This window comes from Corvus brachyrhynchos, unplaced genomic scaffold (genome assembly GCF_000691975.1).
Source record: "Corvus brachyrhynchos isolate BGI_N302 unplaced genomic scaffold, ASM69197v1 scaffold100, whole genome shotgun sequence".
In the NCBI taxonomy this organism is placed as follows: domain Eukaryota; kingdom Metazoa; phylum Chordata; class Aves; order Passeriformes; family Corvidae; genus Corvus; species Corvus brachyrhynchos.
The window spans coordinates 514,692-535,661 of NW_008236230.1; the positions used below are offsets into that span (position 1 = coordinate 514,692).

General features: G+C 39.2%; 1 long non-coding RNA gene across 1 annotated transcript in view; it reads left to right on the forward strand.

Moving 5' to 3' along the window:
* LOC108449785 overlaps positions 1-14,390 on the forward strand; it is a 54,901-nt gene extending 40,511 nt beyond the window's left edge. Inside the window, exons 4-5 of the long non-coding RNA XR_001866073.1 lie at positions 4,583-8,156; positions 8,265-14,390. This is a non-coding gene — a long non-coding RNA (uncharacterized LOC108449785). The remainder of the gene's footprint in view (positions 1-4,582; positions 8,157-8,264) is intronic.
* Positions 14,391-20,970: the final 6,580 nt, after the last annotated feature.

Below are 20,970 nucleotides of genomic sequence, written 5' to 3' on the forward strand. Positions count from 1 at the left end.
TTCAGAACAAAAAAACCAAACAAACCACACAAAAATCAAAAAGCAAGTACCAAGTTTTCAGGTGAAAATGTGGTTTACTTTGCTTGTTTAATGATATGGTTAGTCACATTTATTTCTACACTTCACTTGAAAAGCAAAAAAGAGCATGTTTAGTTGTGGAGAAGTTTGTTCAGTCCTACTTTAACAAGATTCCAACCCCCAACTCTTTTCCTTGCTGCAATGTCACATCTGTGTGGAAACTACATGGAAACACCTTTAAAGAACATAAGAAAGAGGAGCCCATGTACTAGCTCACATCACCAGCAATCACTTTGAACTGACACATAGTAATGGGCTGGTGTGAAAATATTAGACTGGGAAATGATGCTGGAGCCTGGAAATGCCTCCACCAGGAGGACAGCAGCCTCAGTCTGGAAAGCAAGCAGTCACCTCAGCCAGCATCTGTGGGTTGGATGGTGCAAACCCAAGCCTTCACTTTATGAAAAAAGTCAGTACTGGTTTCCAGCCAGAGAGGCATTGCCTAAACCAAGCACGATTATTCAGCTTAAGCTTCCCTCTGCACCTCCTGCTGTGTCATGGCTGGACCATCCAAATACTGGCATATCATGTTGAGGCAACTTATTTGGCAAGTGATATCTTGATATTTTCATATGTTTCCATCATCATGAGACCCACCTGGAGTCCTGAGTCCATGGACTTGTTGGAGTGAGTCCAGAGGAGGCCATAAAAATAGAGGGCTGGAGTGCCTCTCCTATGAAGACAGGCTGAGAGAGTTGGGACTATTCAGCCTGGAGAAGAAAAGGCTCCAGGGAGACCTTAGAGCAACTTTCAGGTACCTAAAAGGGGACCTATAAGAAAGATGACGACAAACCTTTTAGTAGGATATATTGTGATAGAACAAGGATAATGGTTTAAAACTAAAGGAGGGTTGGTTTAGATTAGATGTAAGGCAATTTTTTTTACAAAAGGAGTGGTAAAACACTGAAACATTGCCCAGAGAAGTTGTGGATGCCCCATCCCTGGAAATATTCAAGGGCTCTGAGCAATCTGGTCTAGTTTAAGATGCCCCTGCTCATTGCAGGGAGGTTGGACTGGATGACCTTTAAAGCTGCCTTCCAGCCCAAACTGTTCTGTGATTCTGTAATTCTATTTTATTATCATGCTGATAGTACCCAGCGAGGGGAGAGGTCAAGTTTATGTCATGTGTCATTTTTACAGGTGATTAAAAATAACTCAGAAATAAGTCAAAAGATAGAAGTTTTAATGGCTGGGGAGAGATTGCATCAAAGAAAACTGTACATGTGATAAAAATAGATGCTACACCAAAGCTTATGTAAAAATGGCAAACATAATTTAAACAGATAGAGAACAAAATCAGAGCTCATTCCATATTTGCATATTTGCACTCTGGGTGCTGTGTTGAGGCACCTTATTCATGAGCTTTGATCAGAGGATGACATGCGACTTCACTACATTCCACTATTTTCTTTGGGTGAATACCACTCAGTGTAACTGTACTTGATGATCTTTTTGCTAGAAGGGATGTTTGCATTGAAATCTCAAAAAGATGTTAATAGCTGTAAACTGCATTTCTAACTCTCAGACTTTCAAGAGGTTTGGCCTACTCAGACCTGTTTAATTAAAATGCCCCTTCTCGGTCATCATCTCCAAGGTTGTTGACACCAATACATTTTTTTTTAAAGCTTGATGAAATTTTCCAGTTTTGCTTTGCATGGCTTTTGATTTATTGTTAGTTTATTTCGACACTTTCAGAGGCAGATCCCCACTGGCTTTAACGTGGTATTCAGAGAAGCTAGCTTCTTATCATAGAAATTAATTCAGTTTATGTTTTCCAGAATCCAATTGTTTGATGGCAAAATTCAGCATAAAACTCACAGATGTTTTCATCTCTCCATGGAGAACTAAGTTTATGGTCATGAAGAGTAATCAGCTGATTGCTGTAAAAAGTTCTGTCATGTGAAATTACTGAGATTACAAAACTCAAACCAGAAGAATTTGACCCTTATTATTGCTAAACCAGTAACAGAACTTTTTTCATAGATTCTGTTTAACCATAAATGTTACATATACTTTTAGAAAATTTTCATGCTACCAGGTTTATTTTAGTAAAAATTGTTCCAGGAAGTAATCTTTTAAACTAAATGTTTAGCAAAAGACTACAATAAGAACATAAACATTTCAGCCAGTGTAACTAAACCATTCAACCAGGACAAAGAAAATGTTCTTCTAATATTTAGGTAGAGAAAATTAATATAGCATGGCATTCCATTAATTACAGCTGGTCATATTTCCTTATAAATCCATCAAGAATGTCAGCAGTCCAAATTTCATCATTTCAAAGATCTAAAAGGAAAAATCCTACCCTGAAGTTCAATAAGACCTTCTAACAAAGCAACAAGAACCAATGAAAATTACCTTTTAAAGATTTATTGAAAATGGTCTTCCTGAAATCAACAAAAAATTCCCTAGTTGACTATTCAAGTCTTGCAAAATTTTCCAAGACTGACCCCTATTGACTGAATATAATGGGAGCCTTCTCCTTGGTATATGTGAACAATGGATCAAAACCTCACTTTAATCAAGTCTGTTGTCTGAACCAGCTCAGGAATCCAACCAGGACATAGATAGAACAGATTTAAATGTAGTTATCTGCTTGATACTGGGAATATGTGCTTCCATTAATACATAATGTCAGTCTTCAACTACTGGAGAGCATGAGTGAAAAACTTTGAAAGAGGGTGCACAGAAAACACTCAAAGCCCATAAAAAAAGAAAATTCTGTGTATAAAACCACAAAGGACATAAAGAAATAAAAAATAATAAACACCTAACATCTGATATTCAACTATGACATTTAAAAGGTATGAAAATACAACAATGAACTCAGCAACAACTGGGAATGGCAAACACGGGCTTACAAAGACTCTCAGCAGGAAGAAATCAGTGTACGTATATGATAATGGCATAGGGATTGGTGGAAACAGGGCAGTTGGGCTTCTTGGTGGTGTTTAAATTCCTTTCATCCACTCTCCATCTCTGTCTCATCATGGGGCTTGGTGTTTTTTGTTTTTTTTCCTTAAATATCTGTGCAGAGTGGACCTGTAGCCAAGTTTTGAGTCTGCACAGATCGATTGCCCCATCCTTTGCCCTCAATGCCCAGACGACTTGCAGACACACAGTACTCTCACCTCAGCTGTTAGTTCCCATCCGAGATTTTTTTCTGGTTTGGTTTGGTTTTTTCTCCAGAAGTAGTGTGCCGTGCCACACAAACACTGCCAAGTGGTGAGTTGCATTCTGTAGCTCCCTTTTGTTTCAGTACATCTGTGGTCCTTAGACTACATTTCCTCTTTGCACCATTAATATCTCCAGATTGTTATTATTGGGTCTTTTCTACCTCCTATCTTTTCCAAATTGTATTCACATATTATTTATTCCATCTTCCAGACTGTTAAAAAAGATGCTGTAGAAAAGTAGGCCATATGACAATTCCCGCAAAAACTCAAACTCCCCATGTCAGAAACCTGTTGTCATTCATTCCTACTTTCACTTTAGAAACCTTTAACCACTTTCAGCCCATGTAGCAGTGTTCCCATCCCTACCACCTGGCATTGTTTTCCAAAGGCAATTTTGTGAAGCACACCTTCTAATGTTTTCTTAACATTCAGAAATATGACCTTTGTTCTCTTCCTTTTGTCTGCCCTTTCTGCCATAAAGCTGAGAACAGCCGCACTACACAAGTTGTTGTGGCACAGTTTGTAGCAGGTACTTCCTATACATGTAGTATTGTTTGCTACCATTTTTCAGATTTTCTGCAGCTCCATCATTTTACTGGACAGATTACATTTACTGGATGCTAAATGACTGTATTTCTCTATCCTGATGCTCACTCCCACTGCCCTTTACAATGTAAACTTTACATACTCTATTTTATGCAGGGCCCAGGGGTCTGGCTTTGAAAACTACCTCTTAGTGATTCAGTACATTCATAAATTTCCTTAAGATAAGTAATTGCTGATCTTTGCATTTAATTTTACCAGGTATTTACTTACCTGCATTTATCAATAACCACACCAGCTATGATCTTCATTGCTTCTTAATTGCCCATACTCTTTTAAATTTCCCTTTAAATGATAGATTCAAAAAAAAGCAGCTTAGTGGTTCAGTCATATTAAAATCATAATTGATTTTGCCTCACTCCTCATTTATTAATGGACTTAGACTACCTTCTTGCTAATAAACCTCCCAGTAATGAGTTTAGTCCACAGAGGATACGTTTCCTCCTCAACAAACCACCAAGCAATTTAGGACAGTTGGTAGTCTCTGCTTAAGGGAGTCCGAAAACTGGAATAGAAATTTATGCAGGCCATAATTAAAGTACTTTCTGGGAGCTGTGTGGGGAGTTTACCGACATTCTTTGCACCGTGCCCATCTGTGGTCAGTGTAATTAATCCTTGACTCGCAATCCAATGAGAACTAATCCTCACTTACAATTTTTGATAAAGATAAGGCCTCAAACACTTATGCAATGATCAGACTCTGGTTATTTTCTTTCTTTGAACAGAAAATGTTTGTGAAACTGACCACAGATGGAACAGATCTTTTTAGACCTGCTCAGCACTGGGGAAGGCATGAAGACAGCAGAAAAGCCGTTTGCTAGGATAACAGCTGTTCCAGATGTGTGAAAAGCCCAGCACGCACAAAAAAATCAGAAGCAGAACTTTGCCAGTGCACACTTACAAGAGAAGATTACCTCATGGAAGTAAAATATAAATTGTTTCTACTGGAATTACTTAATTGAAAGTACAATTTTACATTTGAGGGAGGGACGATCTTGGGCTGAGGGATAATACACTGCGAGACAAGCCGAAACTCTGAGATTGCGAAGGTTTAATCATGTCCCTGTCTGTGTTTAATGACAAATCCCTGTGACCTCCTTCCCTTCTGGGACTTTAAGATTTTAGGAGCAAGAAACTTATTTGTCCAGCACTTAAAATACTGGGTTCATGATACGGGATGGGGACTCTCATAAATCTAAGCTTGTAGTGCTCCCTAGCAAGAAATTCCTGTAATAATGCAATTTTCTCCTTTCTTCACACAGGATTACTTAGCGACAAGAGAAAGAGGATAGTGAGATAAGTCTTTCTCCCTGCTGCAGCATAGCTGATCTTTTTCTGACTGATAGGATGCTGAGGGGGAGAAAATGGGCTAAACTGGGGGAGAGGAGAGTCCTGCTGGGAGCGATCTCATCAGAGACTGTCGACTGGGAGTGAGACACTCCCTGTTTTCCGCCTCACAGGGAGAGTAAGGCTGAGGACTTGCCTTTTCAATTTGCTGATACTTAATGATACTTTGCTAAGTAAAATACCATCTAATATATAAAGGAGAAGCAGGTCTAGAAAGAATAACACTTGCACAGAAATTACTTACTTTCTTCTGGACCTCTTCTTTTGGGATCTTTGGATTCTGGAGGTATAATTGGTATTTTTGGTGCACTCTGGGAAGGACAGGGAGTATTTCTCTTCCTGCCATTTTCTTACAGTTTTCCCCATTTTCACACACGTAAATACAAATGCTAAAGGGAGATCAGTTCAAGACTTTACATTCCTCTATACGCAAGTAACCCACATACACTTTCATCCATGGTATTTTATCACCAATGATTAACATGGACACACACACTAAAATGCGGGTGCCATCCAATCAGAATAACAGCAAACTGAACTCCCTTTGCAAGACAAAGATAAAGAATTCTACTAAGTGAGGAAGAATGTAGAATTTGGGAGCAGTTTCAGGGAGAGAACGCAGGAGAGTGTAGCTATTCTAAAAGCATATTTAGTTGTCATTAAACACAGGCGGGGTTTCCAAAGCTAAAATACATGTTAACACATTCCAAAATACTTCTAATAGAATATTTTTTCACTACTTCAGTACAGCAAATGATGCAAAGCCAAAATTCCCCAGACAATGCACAGAACATTAGAGAATTAGTTTAACATTCTTACAACCCTGCAATTTTATTTAAACAAATTCTTCCCTACCCAATTCCCTGCAGAGAAGTATTGTACCCTTTTGTCGATTGTAGTGGACATATTGCAGATCTCCGATTACCTTCCCAAAGGACCACCCACTACAAGAACTTTTTTGTGTTGCAAGCACAGCTTAGTTCATTCCCCTCCTAGTCACCTTCTTTTTTCTTTTCTTCTTTTTTTTTTCTTTTTTTCCCCCTCAATTTTAATTTTCTTAACATTCTTACAGGCTGTGGATGAACTGACAGACTAGCCTGCCATCTGTTCTTTCATGACATGGTGCAACCTAATCAATTATCCCCAAACCACTTTGGAGTAAATACATGTCTACAATAATAATAATTAGTCAGTTAAAAAGAAAACAGCATCATGCAACTCCCGGTGGGAATTAGGTAGATTTCAGAACACAGCATTTTATTAACTGAGATTTTCAGACCAGGAGAAGACAACTTTGGATGGAAAAAAAATCACCTTCAGTAATTTATTTTGAGATATGAGTACAAGACAGCATCCCTAGGCTTTAAACATCTTTGACCCTTTTTAACCAGTGATGCCAGATTCAAGTTAATGTGCCACTCATGAGGTTCTAAGATTTTGCTATTAATATATGTGTTAGAATAAGCCTAAGCACTTGTATTTGTATAGGAACCATATTAAAAGCATAAGTATTTAAAAAATCACCCAATGACAAGGACATGACATTATTATAGTGTTATAATGTAGTGTAATTCCTCACACTCATGTGTAAGGCCAGACATCTTCGGGGAGAGATTTGTCTTCAGCAACAAGCACAAGTAAAACTCCTGAGCAAGAAGAGCACATGACACATGCACCCACTTGAAGAACAGGCAAAATGCAGAAACGCAAACTGCTAAGACAGAAAACAGGTTTGCAATAAAATAATAGGACTTAAGAATTTCAGGAAGATTGCAGTTAATATCAGTCAATACCAAGATCACAGAAAGCCATTCCTTATGAAGTTAATCTGAACATCATTTTTCACAATGGAACTGTTTGCTATTTTAACTCTATGACATTGATTTAGACAGAATACACTAGAAACTATACAACTGAATCTACTGATGGACATTTAAAATACATCTTAACACTTGAGTGCTTAGCACATGCTCAGTATTTTCACTTTTGCAACATGATGGAAGCAATAAATAAATCAGAAAGATTCAATGTTCCATTGAATTCCTTATCAGCAAACTGCCAACTAAAATTTCAGTCAAGGAACCAGTGCAATCTCAGTGAATAGATCACACTGATGGATCAGAAGGAAGAATTTCCTCATTACTGGCTTTACTTTGAATATGAAAGTATTGGTATGGTGTACATTCTATGGGTTCTATCCTGAAAGAAGACAACATGTGTAGATGTGCTACCGAATGGCATTTCTGCCATGTTTTTAAGAGTTAGGGATGTGGCAATAAGTAAAATAACTTCAAGTTGACAAGTTCTGTCCCAGATCTTTTCTAAATGGTCAAAACTTCTCATCTTAACCAGGTTCCTTTAACCTTCCCCCTGGAAAACCAATTCAATTTTACCAGTAAGTTGGAAAACAACATTGCAATGTGAATCTGGATATTTTACCCAAAACTGCCTGATCTGCCTGAGACAATGTAGACCATCTCCTGCAAAGTAAGGAGCAAGAAGAGTTGTAGAAAATATCTTAGAGGCTATAACTTTGACATATATAAATATCAGACCACCTTCTGTAGTATATCATAATCGCAGTAACTCTAAATGAGAATACTGAATACACTGGATATGTGTGTTTGCTGGCATGCTGCCTCATCTAGCAAGGCAATTATCCATAAAATATAATGCATGGCAGCAAAGAATCTCACACTTTATGATGCAGACTTTCACATGCTAGATTTTGTCTGTTCTTACTCATAGATGGTGAGGCATGAGGCAGACTCAAGCTCACATGCCTGTGGCCTTGTTGCAGCTTTGCAGAAGATAAACAATTAGGTGGGAACATGGAGAGAGAGAATGAATAGAAGTCTCTGCCATGATGCAGGCCAGTGAAGATAAAGCAATGAGCCACAGATGATTTCCACTGGTCCCTTTGTGACTGCTCCGCTGTGATTTCTGTGACATGTATGTATCAACATATTTGCCTGTTTAGGTTCTCGTACCACTCCTCCTCCTGCAGAAGCCAAATGCTTCTGGCATCCTGACAATTATGTTTCACTTCCAATTTTCTAGGTCCTTCAAAGGAGCATTCACCTTTCTGTTGCAGCTGCTGACCTCTTGCTTCTGCCTGTTTCTCCATGTTTTACCATCCACTTCAGAAAGGGGCTAGCAATTATGTGCCTGATGTTTCCCTAACCTTGACCACCTTGAAATGTGATTTTGTGATTTTTGTTGAAATGTAGGACATGGATCCCTTGCAGGCTTTTACAAACATGAGAGTTCCCATGTGTCGTTGACACTGATGAATTGCTAGATCACTACAGAACAACTTGGAAATGGCAACGGAGCTGGCTCCACTGCAGCTAACTGGAGCTCCTGAGAGGGACCAGAGGGGTTTTTTGATTCTTTTTATTATGTGATATCAATTAAGCATTTAACAAGTTACAATAAAAAGCAACTTTCCAATGGAATTTTTAATGCAATGAAAACAAATTACCTTCAAGATGGTTATCATTTGGAATCTTGAGGAGAATGGAAATAAGGCAAATGCCAACACATATTCATCCAGATTGCCCATAACAACTTGCCAGGCATCCCTGTTTCAAATCAAGTAAATCTGTGCAGCTTCTCTTTGACAGCAACACAAAATCCCGTGTGAAATGCACTGAATGGCACAGCTGAGGCAGAATGTTAGCAGAAGATACTGCGCCAAGCAGCTTTTGTTTTGAAGTGGGTACTTCTGTTATGCAATCCTCTTAGAATTTGCTTCTTTCAAAGAAAGAAAGACCAAAAAAAAATAGCCTCAGCAAACAAAAACCACAAATCCCATACATTTCTCAACTTGGTTGAAATTTCTGCAGTTGGACACAGTCTATTCACAGCAATTCTAAAATTCTGGCATTGGCTCAGAGACTATATTTGTAGCCCTCAGCTGGAGTAAAGGACCAAACAATGCATGATGGTGGGGATGAAGGTGTTTAGCCAAAGACAGAAGCGTCAACTCTCTACACAAGAATGATGCCCATAGAAAAATAGGGGTGGAATTCACTAATATCAACAATGTGCTGATTAGGCACATGAACAGCTTTAACAACTCACTTTAATTCTGAGCCTTTCTGAGACTTTTTGTAGTCACAAGGAAGACGAGACTATGAACAGAACTTTGTGGATATGAAAACATTAATTTACTATGCGTAAGATCTTGTCCATGTATTTTGCATATATCCAAGAAAAGAAAACCTAAACTTAATGCTAAAAACTTCTGAGCCGTTCATCAAAGACTCACTTGAGCAACAGGTATGAGGGAGAGTGCAGGCAGGGAACTCCGTGTATCATTTCTCACATAAAAACCAGCCACAAATGCACTCTCAAGGTGTGAGGATGAGTAAAATACTTGTCCTTTCTCTACTTCTTTGCCCTTGGGAGAATTGGGGAAGGAGGCACACAGTGGAGAGAAGATGAGGTGTGGACTCTGTTTCCTGTCCATGAGGCACACCGAGCAAAACAGAGTATGCATGAAGGCATGGACAGCATTGCTCTGAGGAGTGGTCTGAGGAGTGGCTCTGCAGGCCACCTGTTTGGAAGGGAGAAACCGTCCGTCCCTGAGCTCTCCCACATTTGTACAACATCTGACACTATGCTTTTGCAACCTCACTCTACATATGTTTTCTCACCAGTATACACAGTGTTACAGGCACCATTCCTCCTCCCCCAAACACAAGGATCCTTTCTTTTCACTCAGGCACATTGTCATAGCTGCAGATTCCCGCTGCTTATTTCTGGTGTGATGTCCATATGCACAGCATTTCTAGAGATGTGTTGCTGTCTTTGCAGTATGGGTAGAGAAATATCATCTTTGCCATCTCCCTTGACCAATGCTCCCTCCACACTGCACATTTTTTGGAGATTACTTATTTTCTGTTCCCTGTGTTCTCTGCAAAGTGTATCCAACATGTCACAGAGCAAGAATACACTTGGTGCTTCCCAGGACACATTAGCAACTTTAGTATCTTTCATCTTCTCTGACCTTTTCCATGATGTTCTCAGAACCTCATAAAGTGTCGTGACAATGCGGGAAAAAACGCTCCAGTGCTCTTTGCACATATGTGGGCTTTCTCTTGTGTTGCACTCAAGTTCAGTTAGATGTTCTTCACCCTTTGATCTTCTTTAATCAGAAGAAGGAAGGAGGCTGAGGAAGGAGAATATGAGCTTTCTTTCATGCTTGTTCTAATTCTTAGGTCCAATAAAGAGAACAGAGCAAGGATGCTCAGGGAATTAAGTGCAAGACAATCAAAGAAATGACTGAGAGGAGTCTGCACCCTGCCAGCTATCCTGAGCTTTGCCCCTCACTCATATGGCTTAGCTTTGGAGAAGGAGGGCTTCTCTGTTAACAGAGGTTAGTGTCTTTACTCCCCCCACCCCCTTCTCTACCACCTCATGCTCATCTTTATTAGCTTTTTCACACTACACAGTCCTCTCATCGATTACAAGGGCCAGCACAAAGCAGCCTAATGATGGGTCAGCCTTAATGAGAAAAGCGGCTGCTCTTGAAGTGGTGTGGCTTCGTCCTGCACCCTGCCGAGTCCTGGCATGCAGAGCTTTGCCTCCTTTTAGAGAGCAGCGCCATGGAAAATCAACAGTCAGCAGCCTGGTGCCTCAGAACAGAAAGGGCCATGTGCATGGCTATTTAGTGCTGTAAAAGAGAGAGCATTTGCACAAATGGGAGTGAACATAAGGAGGCCTTCAGAGAAGAATGGGGCCTTGGCAAATTTATAGACTCCCCTGAAAGAAAGTGATTACAGATCATTATCCAATTGAGGCAGATTGATGGGTTAGGGTCAAAGTAATACTGCAGAGCTCACTGGAGGGACAATGCCTGCTTGTCAGTTCTGTCCAGTAAAAGAAAGAGAAGGGAAACTACCACACAGAGAGGAAAAGCTTAAGCTTTTCCAGCCCTATCTGAGAAATTGTTTCTTATCTTAAACATGTGATCCTTTAAAAAACAAAACAAAACAAAACAAAACACAAAAAAACCAAGCAAACAAAAAAACCAACCTGAAATTGCAGGACCAGTATCACCGAGTTAAAACTGCACATACAGAATTTTGAAATAATTGTGCAAATAGTGTGCAAACAGTGCACACCGAAAGTCTTGTGATCAGTACTCTCAGAAATCACGAGTACTAGCATGAGTAAGGGATAAATTGCATCTTTGCTTCATTTATATTAAAAAACCCAAAGAGATCTATTAAAATAAATGTGTATATATTTTTTAAATTTTGATGAAAGAAGAATGTTTTGTTAACAGCTACGGTTGAACAGATTTGAAACTCTGTAACATCTGGTCAGGCGAAACTCAGCAACACTGACATTGAATAAAACAAGAATAAATGTGCTTCTATTGTTTCTTCTATATTAATTTTTAGAGTGTTTAAAAGTGCTTTGCATTCATGCACTTTTCAAATAGCCATAGAAATGGAAACAGCATGGCCCAAAGAGAAGCTCACAGCATTTGCTGTGTATTTGCCTTACATTTTCCAATACGATTTTGGAATGTAAAGAATTTGAGCAAAGAGAGAAGACAATGCATTCATGAGAGACTTGATTTATTCAATTGTGTTTATTTATTAACTTCTCTGTTGTTCCCCATGTGTCAGAAGTAGAGCACCACACACGTTTCAATGGCCGTGTCCTCATGTACCAGTGGTTAGAAGAGTAACACTGGCCTTGTTTCGAGTAAAGGCTCAGTAGGGCAGTTTGGCCTTGGGGCCACTGTCTTGAGAGTTTAGCAAGGGTTCCCTCAAGTTTTGTTACAAAACCTCCACAGACATGAAAGCTACAGCCCCAGCACTCACTGTGTCTTTCCCAGAAACTTGTGTACTCTTGCAGAGGGTGTTCAGACACCAAAGGACCTATCCTGACTCAGAGTCCATTGGAGAGAACACAGCAATGCTAGAGTCACCTGATAAAATCTGTAGGAATACCAGGTACAAGTACTGGTACTCTAGTTCCTATCTGTTGCAATGACAGAAATGATCTGTACCGCAGCCATTAGATAAACTCTGGCTCAGCTTTGCAAATAACTCTGAGTCCACTCCAACTTACTAGTTCTCACCTAAAGCAGTAAGGATAACAAAGGAAATAAAAACATTGTTGGCGTCATATTCATCTGCAAGTTCTAAAGATGTTAAAAGCATCAGGAGAGACTCAGACTCTCACTTCATGCAGTATCTCTTGCATTCAGCATGTGTTGGGTTTTTTTCATTTGGTAGCAGCCCAGCTGCAGGATGATCATGTGCCTTCTACAGAGTACTCCTACCTAAAGTGAGTTCTCTAATATTTTTGCTGAAAGGAAAGAGATGACTCATCAAATTACTCTTTCTTTTTGCGGGGGTTCCCCCAGATTCTTAGCACCGCTGTTGTTATGTTCTCTTTTATGATTCTCAAAACCACTGAATTTTCAGTGTAATTGACAGCCTTTCTCCACTGCCCTGAGATAGATTGTCGTCTCATATTCTATCTATAAACCAAAAAGGACCCAAATGACATTCATCTCAGAAAAATTCTAGAAAGAGCCATGGGGTGTCTGTGCAATGCCAGTCCGCATAAGGCACCTTCCACCACCTTGGCGTCAGTGAAACCAGAGTGATATTACATGGTTAAAAAAAAAAAATCTGTGGTTGGTTGCCTACCTTACTCTGTTGGCTAGGCTGGAGTTTTAACCTGAACATGTAATCCCTGAACTAAGTTTAACTCTTTAAATCTTTTCCCATTTTCCTCGTTTATCATTTTGTTATTGGGTGATTCCATGTCACACATTCTGGAATCTCTCAGCATATGATGGAGCTGTAATTGAGACAGGATAACACCTATAAGATGATATACATTATGCTAAAATATGTTTTGTCTTGTCTTTCCTTCCAACTCTTTTCTGTCTTAGACTAACAATATTCTTTCTTGCTGTTCTTGGTTTAGAAACAACTTGTATCTACTCTTTTCCTGAAGTTTGCTAGCATTTGTTTCCACTTGCTTCCTCTAGTTTGGCAGGAGATGTGCATATGTGCAGGACTCCATATGTTTTCAGAGATAATCTGCTTTTTACTACCAGTAAGAATAACCTTGAGTACATATTGCACTGTCACAGCATATTTTCTATAGGAATCAGAAAGTAGAACTGGTGCGTTGGAAAAGCAGACCATATTTTTAAAGGCAAATTCACAAACCCTGTTTTTATGAACAGAGCAAGCTGAGGGATGGGGGTGGGGAATATCACAGGAAAACAGATGCGTACTTATGATCCGAACTCTCTGTCCTACTAACATCATGTTTATGTTGGAGCTGATCCATGGAGAAGTCTCCCTCTAAAAGGAGGCTGGGTGCTGAAATGTCCATACCATTTCAGTGAATTCAGCGTGAGCGCACCAAGTGGAACACAGCACAGAGCAAGGTCGAAGGAGAGAAATGGCTGTTCCCTTCCACTCCAATCAAAAAAGCCATCAGCTATTCAGAGGCAAAAAAAAAAAACAACAACAGAAACCAAACCACAAATCCTAGAATCACTCAGCTGGGAATAAGGGAGAAAAAAAGAGCATTTCTCTTAAGGTCACTTTCCATTCTATTTATAGCTATAGTTTGTATGGTGCTTAATGCTTGACCCACGGGGTTCATAGGTAAGTAAGAAATGCACAGATGTGTGTATTCTAAGTTATATTTCATCCATATGTGCAAAATAGTCAGAGGAGAGCTACAGAAAACTACCCACTTGGGGTAGCAACCTTCCTAGCCCAGGAAAAACATCTGATTCACGCTAAGTCTATCCTCTGGCAAACCCTGAGTTTCAATAATGATTGAGTAAAAAGTCAGAGCAAAATCCTGAGACATTCGGCATTGGTGGAATCTTTGTCACAAACTTCATAGGATGCATGAGTTTAGCATGAGTAAGCCTTGCTCTATAATTGTTTTCATTGTACAAGGTTTACAATACTGTAAAGTGGCAAAGAAGATACAATCTTCCCTCAAAAAGGATGTACATACAGCCTCTCAGTGTGAAAAGGGTAAGAGGAGAATCAGGTCTGCTTCAAATTTTGGTATCCTGGAAGAGTTTCCTTATTTTTAAGTTCTTGAGGCAATGGGAAATAAAAAAACCTAACTTTCTGCCTAATAAAGCTTCCTCTGTTTCCCTTTTATTTTTTAAATAATTTTTTATTGTTGTTGTCTGAGTTATTGGCTTGGTGTTTTTTAGAGAAGGGAGGCACCTTGGCTGTGTGCATGAATTGGACTCACTAAAACATGTTTCTGCCTGCTGAGTCTTATTGTAATGGCTTCCTGTGTTCTTTCTGTTGATACAGCATCCCCTCTACACAGAGTTGGCAGAGTACTGACAACAACTTCAGATACATAATTTGTTTAAGAAAAAAAACCAAAATTGGGCTGTATTATCCATGATGAGTTTCTCAATTCAGCCTACAAACAACGTGAACTACAAAATAGGTTTAGTGCCTTTCTTCCCAGGGAAGATCATCTCCCTTGCACTCTCAGGTGGAAAGACTCTTAGGGATGTTGGCATAGCAGGTGCCTACACTTGTTGTGTAAATGGAGATTCCTACACAGAGCAAATCTCCCTGAACCTCTGAAGTCTCCTCTTTACCAACAGAGCAGCTCTATTACCTCAGTTATACAGGGCTACTGCCTTTGATTTATCAGAAGATGTATCCTGGTGTTACATTACATATGGGTAGCAACATTTTTGTAGCTATAAAGCCTAAGAACATGAGTCACATCATATATATATATAATATAGTTTATATGTAATTTCTATTTAGAACAGCATAATGAAGTGCAATATTTTAGGAAATATTGACCAAATGAAAAGTATAACCCTTCTATAGGAACTTGTATTTATTCATAAAACTATGAGTAAAAGGGTATTTAATTTTACCAGTTAAGTAAAAAATGTCTAAAATATACTTTCACATTCTCTATGATTTTTCCGTCCCTAAAGACATTTTTGGCTACTGAAATCATGGCTTTATGCACAAAAAAAAGCTGAATAACCTCTCTACACCAGGTCATTCCCTCAAATCAAACCCAGGTCTATAACAGGGCTGAAATTTGTTACCACATGCCCACTCTTTACAGGCCTGTGTAAAGGACAAGGTGGACAAACTGTAGCAGACAGGCAGGCTGTAACACCCCAAGAAAAATACCATGGAAGCAGATTCAGCAAAAGAGGTCTGAACACGAAGGATTAATTATATCCTGTACCCTTCCAAGTGGTCCTGCACTATTGAGACTGAGAAAAATGAGTGATGAAGATGCTGAAGCCTGTACTTTTGAGCATGTGAAAACTATTCTGTGACTAGAACAAGGGTCACGCATTTTCAAAGTCAGTTCAATTAAGCAAAACACCAGTCCCAGTTCCTTGGACCCACCAATTAAACTGCAGCCAAAAATGTTGCCCATTTGCACCACAGAGGACTTAGTGTATTTATAGTCCCCAAATGCCTATGGTCTAATCAAAACTGTCATATAACAAGAAGCCAGCCAAGAAACTCAGACAGTTTGGTTAATGAGACAAAGAGCAGCTTCGTATTCATTCCCTCCTAAACAAAGATCTGAGGAAAGGGTATGGACTGGTGGGGGAGAGAGAGCACAAGTACAGCAGGCCCAAAGAGAAGGGCACAAGCAGACAGTCAGTTAGGCAATGCATCCAAGCCTGATCTGAAGACTCATGGCAAACAGAGCAGCCATTCATGCACTGACATGCAGATCAGTAGAAGTAATCACATGCTTGCCTGGTACTTATGGATGTGTCTGCAAAACAGCACGTGGCAACATATGATGAAACTCAACTCCTGATCACACACTACAGTGACAAAATGAAAAACGTCTTTGAATTTTTTCCCATTAAAAAACAACTGTATTTTTTTAATCCAAAATACTTTTTTCCCCAACTGAATAATTATCAGTAATGTTAAAAAACTCTCCTTGTATTGTGCTCCATATCTGAATTGTTTCTCTTTCTGGTTATCTGACATTTTTTATCTTCCAAGAAAATATATCAAGCTCTTCCACAAAACCATAGATGTTAACTATTCTTAAGCACATGACAAATGCATTCTCTGTTTCAAGGCACACATTGATCAAAAGAAAACCTAGAAAATAATTTTCCTTCCTATTGGGTGCTACTTCCTGTTTGGCCAGATGCATTATCTTGTTTGCATTCTCTGTTTTTGAAGCATCTGCTAGCAGTTACTGTCAGAAATGTGATTATGACCATGGTCAACCAATAGCTTTAGCTGGTGGATTCTGTGCTCTGAGCAAATTGCAGATATTGATGCCTTAGGTTTTAACTTTTATATTTTTCAAATTTTGTACTGCTTGGTGTGCGACTCTGAAGTTTCTTGTAGCCTGTTAATTTCTGCTCTCTCCTGCTAGGTAGACATAACAAAGCCTCTCCGGCCCTGCTTTCCAAGGACACCAAGACTGTCCTAGGCCAAAAGTATAAACCAAAAGCCTCTAAAGTGGGGGGGGCAAGCTGAGGGGAATTACATCATTAAACTGAAGCTTTAATTGGAGAATTAACCTGCTATACAAATGAACCAAACCTATAAAAAAGTGAAGAACTCATGACCTGTCATCCATCTTGGGGTCCATTTTGAGAACAGCTTGAGGCTCCCAAGGGGTACCTTTGAAGGCCTTTCAAATAAATGCCTGTTTTATTCCCTCACTCCAGTCTAGTCTCTGTTTCTAGGAGGCCTCTTAAGGTATCAATATTGCTTTCACTGACTCAAGCAACACATGCCAGCAAGCACAGCAGAAGAGTTTGGGCTCTGTTTTCTACAAGGACAAGATCAAGCCTATCTACAACAGATCAGAAAGCCGCAAAATGGAATAAATCCAGGCTAAAGGTTTCCCAACAAATAATCACACTATGGGCTCCAGCAAGGGCTTGTATCTTTTTCTTTGAGAGCTGAGTTAAGCCATTCAACTCACTAGCAAGTTTGGGCAAAGAGGGTGCTCACAGGCCAAGACCTAAGAGCTTACAAGCAGTTCTGCAACCCCAAGGTTGTCTAGAAGCTGCAGTAAATTTAAAAAAAAAAAAAAAAAAAGAAGAAAAGAAACATAAGTTATCACTCTCCTGGCAGGGTTTTGGAAGCATTTGTAATGTTGGCAGGGAAAGGAGCTGTTGAGTTGTACCATTGTCTTTAGGAGGTAAGATAGAATGGGATTTCTTCACCTCTCCCTTTTTTCAGGTGTCTGGTGTGTGTTTTACACCAAGAGAAAAAGCAAAGAAAATTAGAAGAAACATCAACATGGAGCATCTGTTTTAAATGGGGAAGCTTTCTCATATATTTGTTTTTCCTAGCAATACCTTGGAGGGAAGGCAGTCAAAACTCCAACGTATCCCAAGAACCTATTTTCTGCCAATATGATATGAAAGCAAGAATAGTAAACATGAGGAGTACAAATGAGCTGGTTGGTTAAATGTGGCCACAAAACAGCGTGTTAATAGGAAAAGGGACAGTGGGTGGCGGGGTGAGAAGAACAAAAACATAGTGTCACCTAATTTGTTAAATCTGTGAAAACCTCACACTGGAAACTGTTCTGTTACATCTGCCTGGGAATCTCCAAAGATTAAAAGGGCAACACAGGCAGTTTTAGGATTGCTGGTACAAAAACTTCCTCAAATAAGGAATACAAGTAACTGTGGCTTTCATACTGGTCTAGAGGAGCCCTCAAAAGTTATAAATAATTTGTGCAAGCCTCTTATCATCCTGAAATACGTGTGATTAGAAATCTGCTAGAACTAAGCTGCCAGAGGCAGCAGTCCCATTGCATACTGTTGGCCTGTATGTCAGATACACGGCATTTTCCTAAATGCTGTCGGGGATAATCTGCCACATAACCATCTTTTAGATGATACTTTGAGACTGTGATCCTTTAGTACAAATAGAAATATGCTTAAATTATTATGCTGCCCATTAGGAGGATGATCACTGTTCTTGTACAGAGGAAAATATTACCAGATATCCAAATACATACTAAACACCAGAGCAAGGTATCAGGGGTGAACAGAAGCACAAACCAGCCCAAAGGCGGAGACACAGAAGTGGCTATGGCCTAAAGAGATTTTGTCTCCTCTGCTTCTATTCAGGAAATCCAGGTTTGCTTTTCCACTTATTTGAGAACCATAAATCTAATGGAAAGGCAATACACTTGAGTAACTGTGCCACAAACTTGTCTCCAGGAAATATCCAAACGACATAGTAATTTTCTTCTGAAGTCATAAGACATTCCTGAATGCTGTTATTTCCTTTAATGTAAAATGGTAAGGTCTTTCAATTAGTTTTTTTTCCAATAATTTCATCACCTCCTGCTCCAAATCAAATAATTTTCATTAAGTTTTGCATGTTGTCACATGTGGGTGGAATTTGCCTTGAATTAATCTGAAGCCCAAAGTCTTCTGATCCTGATTTTTTCTGTGAGAATAAAATAACACACTGGGTTTTGGCATGGAAGAAACTGGCCACCAGAAATATTGCTCAATAGCTCAATAGTGGAATAGTTCAAAGGCTAGCAACTTGAAAATTAGATCATTATAGCAATGATGAGGAATTCACATATTCTATAGTGAATTATTTAATTTTGCTTTACTGATAAACAAAATACATTGGATTTCAGTAGCATGAACACATTATGTGGGGCGAGCAGGAGTGGAACACATTGGGATTCCACTGAACCTATTCTGCAACATCTGTTGTTCAACATACTCATGGATGATTTGGAAGACAGGGTCAACAATGAGGTGTCTAAGATTGGGGCTGATACAAAGTGATTTGTGGTCATCAAACTGACTGTGAACAGCTGCAGAACGATATCATGGCATTGGGTGCCTGGGTAAAAAAATGGCAGATGGAATACTTTGGTGGTAAGTCCAAAATAACACATATGGGAAAAACATATGCCACTGCATATAACTGTGCTATGTCCGATACTGCATCTGCTTCTGGATAACCAACATCTCAGGAAGTATGCGGGAGAGTTGGAGCAGTAGGGACAAGAGCAGTGCAGATGACCCGAAGTATGAAATTGCTTCCTTATGAATAAAGACTAAATAATCTGGGACATGTGAAAGAGACACCTAAAATGTTAAAGGTCATAAAATCATGAATGTCATGAAGAAAATTATCATAGATAATTTTCCTTTTAAGTTATGTGTATATATGTGTGTGCATATTATCTTCCATAACGTAGGGCCTACAACTGGTAGCAACAGGCATAAGGTTTAGAACAAAGAAAGAAAGTGCTTGTTCTCAAGAAACAAAGTTTTAGCAATGGGATGCTTGGGATGTCAAACGTATAAATGAGTTCAAAACATCCTTAGACACACTCATGAAGGAAAGATCCATTGGGACATCGCAAACACAAAGACAGAAATACAACACCCAGCTCAGGAAGGACAGGTTTTCAGGCATGGAAGGCCTTGCCAGAAGCAGCATCACTCTGTGTTTGCCCCGCTGACACTCTTACTCCCCAGGCTCCTCTTACTAACCACAGTCAGAGACACTTGGGTTTATATTGCACCGGAGGGGAAAGTCTGCATTAACATGCCTCTGAGGAATTTAATTCTAAAGTGAAACTAAAACACGGGGTTGGCTTTTTTATTTTTTTAGGAGATCTGCTCAGGATTTCTCATTGTATCGACAAATATTTGTTGTATTCACCATTTTTAATAATTATATTTGTAGTTTAATCCTCTGATTTAGTAAATACCCTCCCAAGCACTCCAGGTCTTTGAATGCAAAACAAGCTATACACAAGTAAGCCAGGAGTGGACACGCTTCGTTGCCTGGTTGTTTAATTAGAAACTGAAGCAAAAGGCATCCTGCCGCAGGGAGACAACCGGGCTGCAGATTGTGACACTTCCATAGCCTTGCTCTGTCTCTCTTTAGCCTTAAGCAAATCTGATCTTGGGCATCCTGACCCTGACTAATTGCATACTGTTTCCTGTGATGCTGTGAAGCTCCTTCCACCCATTGGTGGACTGTTAAGCTTCTCTGCTCTGTCTGGTAATTAAGCAGCAGAATGCCAAACTCTTTTTTGTTGCTGTTGTTTTGGGGTGGTTATTTTTGCATCCTTCTTCCTCCTCCTCCTTCCCAATTCTCTTTTATACAAAGACCAGTTGTATTCTTCATTTGTCATTTTGTTACACCGGTGAGGGGCAAAGATGTCATATCACCTTTCAAGAGACGAGGAAGGTGATAAATGCACTAACTTGAGAGACAACATGTCAGGACGCTAATGAAAATCTCTAGTGACTAGACAGCAAGGAGGACCTCATTTTGAGAGACTCTGTAAAAGAAGAAAACTTTTTCAGCCTATGCAAATGTCAAGCCTAAAGTACACTGGTTTAATGCAGTAGCATATTTTTCTGTCAGGAACAAAAGTATAGGCAGTATAGGGAATTATTTGCAAGTAATTATGTAAGCAAGTTTAAATGTCATCTGTAAAATTAGTGAGGTACAAGTCTCTCCTAGCTCATATCTTGGCATCTAGATTTACAAAAAAAATAATGTGACCTAGATTAGACTTGTTTTTCAGATTTGTTTTTAAATTTAATAGGAACTGTGTGTGAGAATGACATGCAATTTTAATTTTTTTAATGAAAATGGAGACTAAAATAATCCATCAAAATTTTAGCAGCCATAAAGACTTCACTGGGTCATTATATTAGTTTATTAGATAAAATTAAATAAAAAGACACTTTAAATGAATC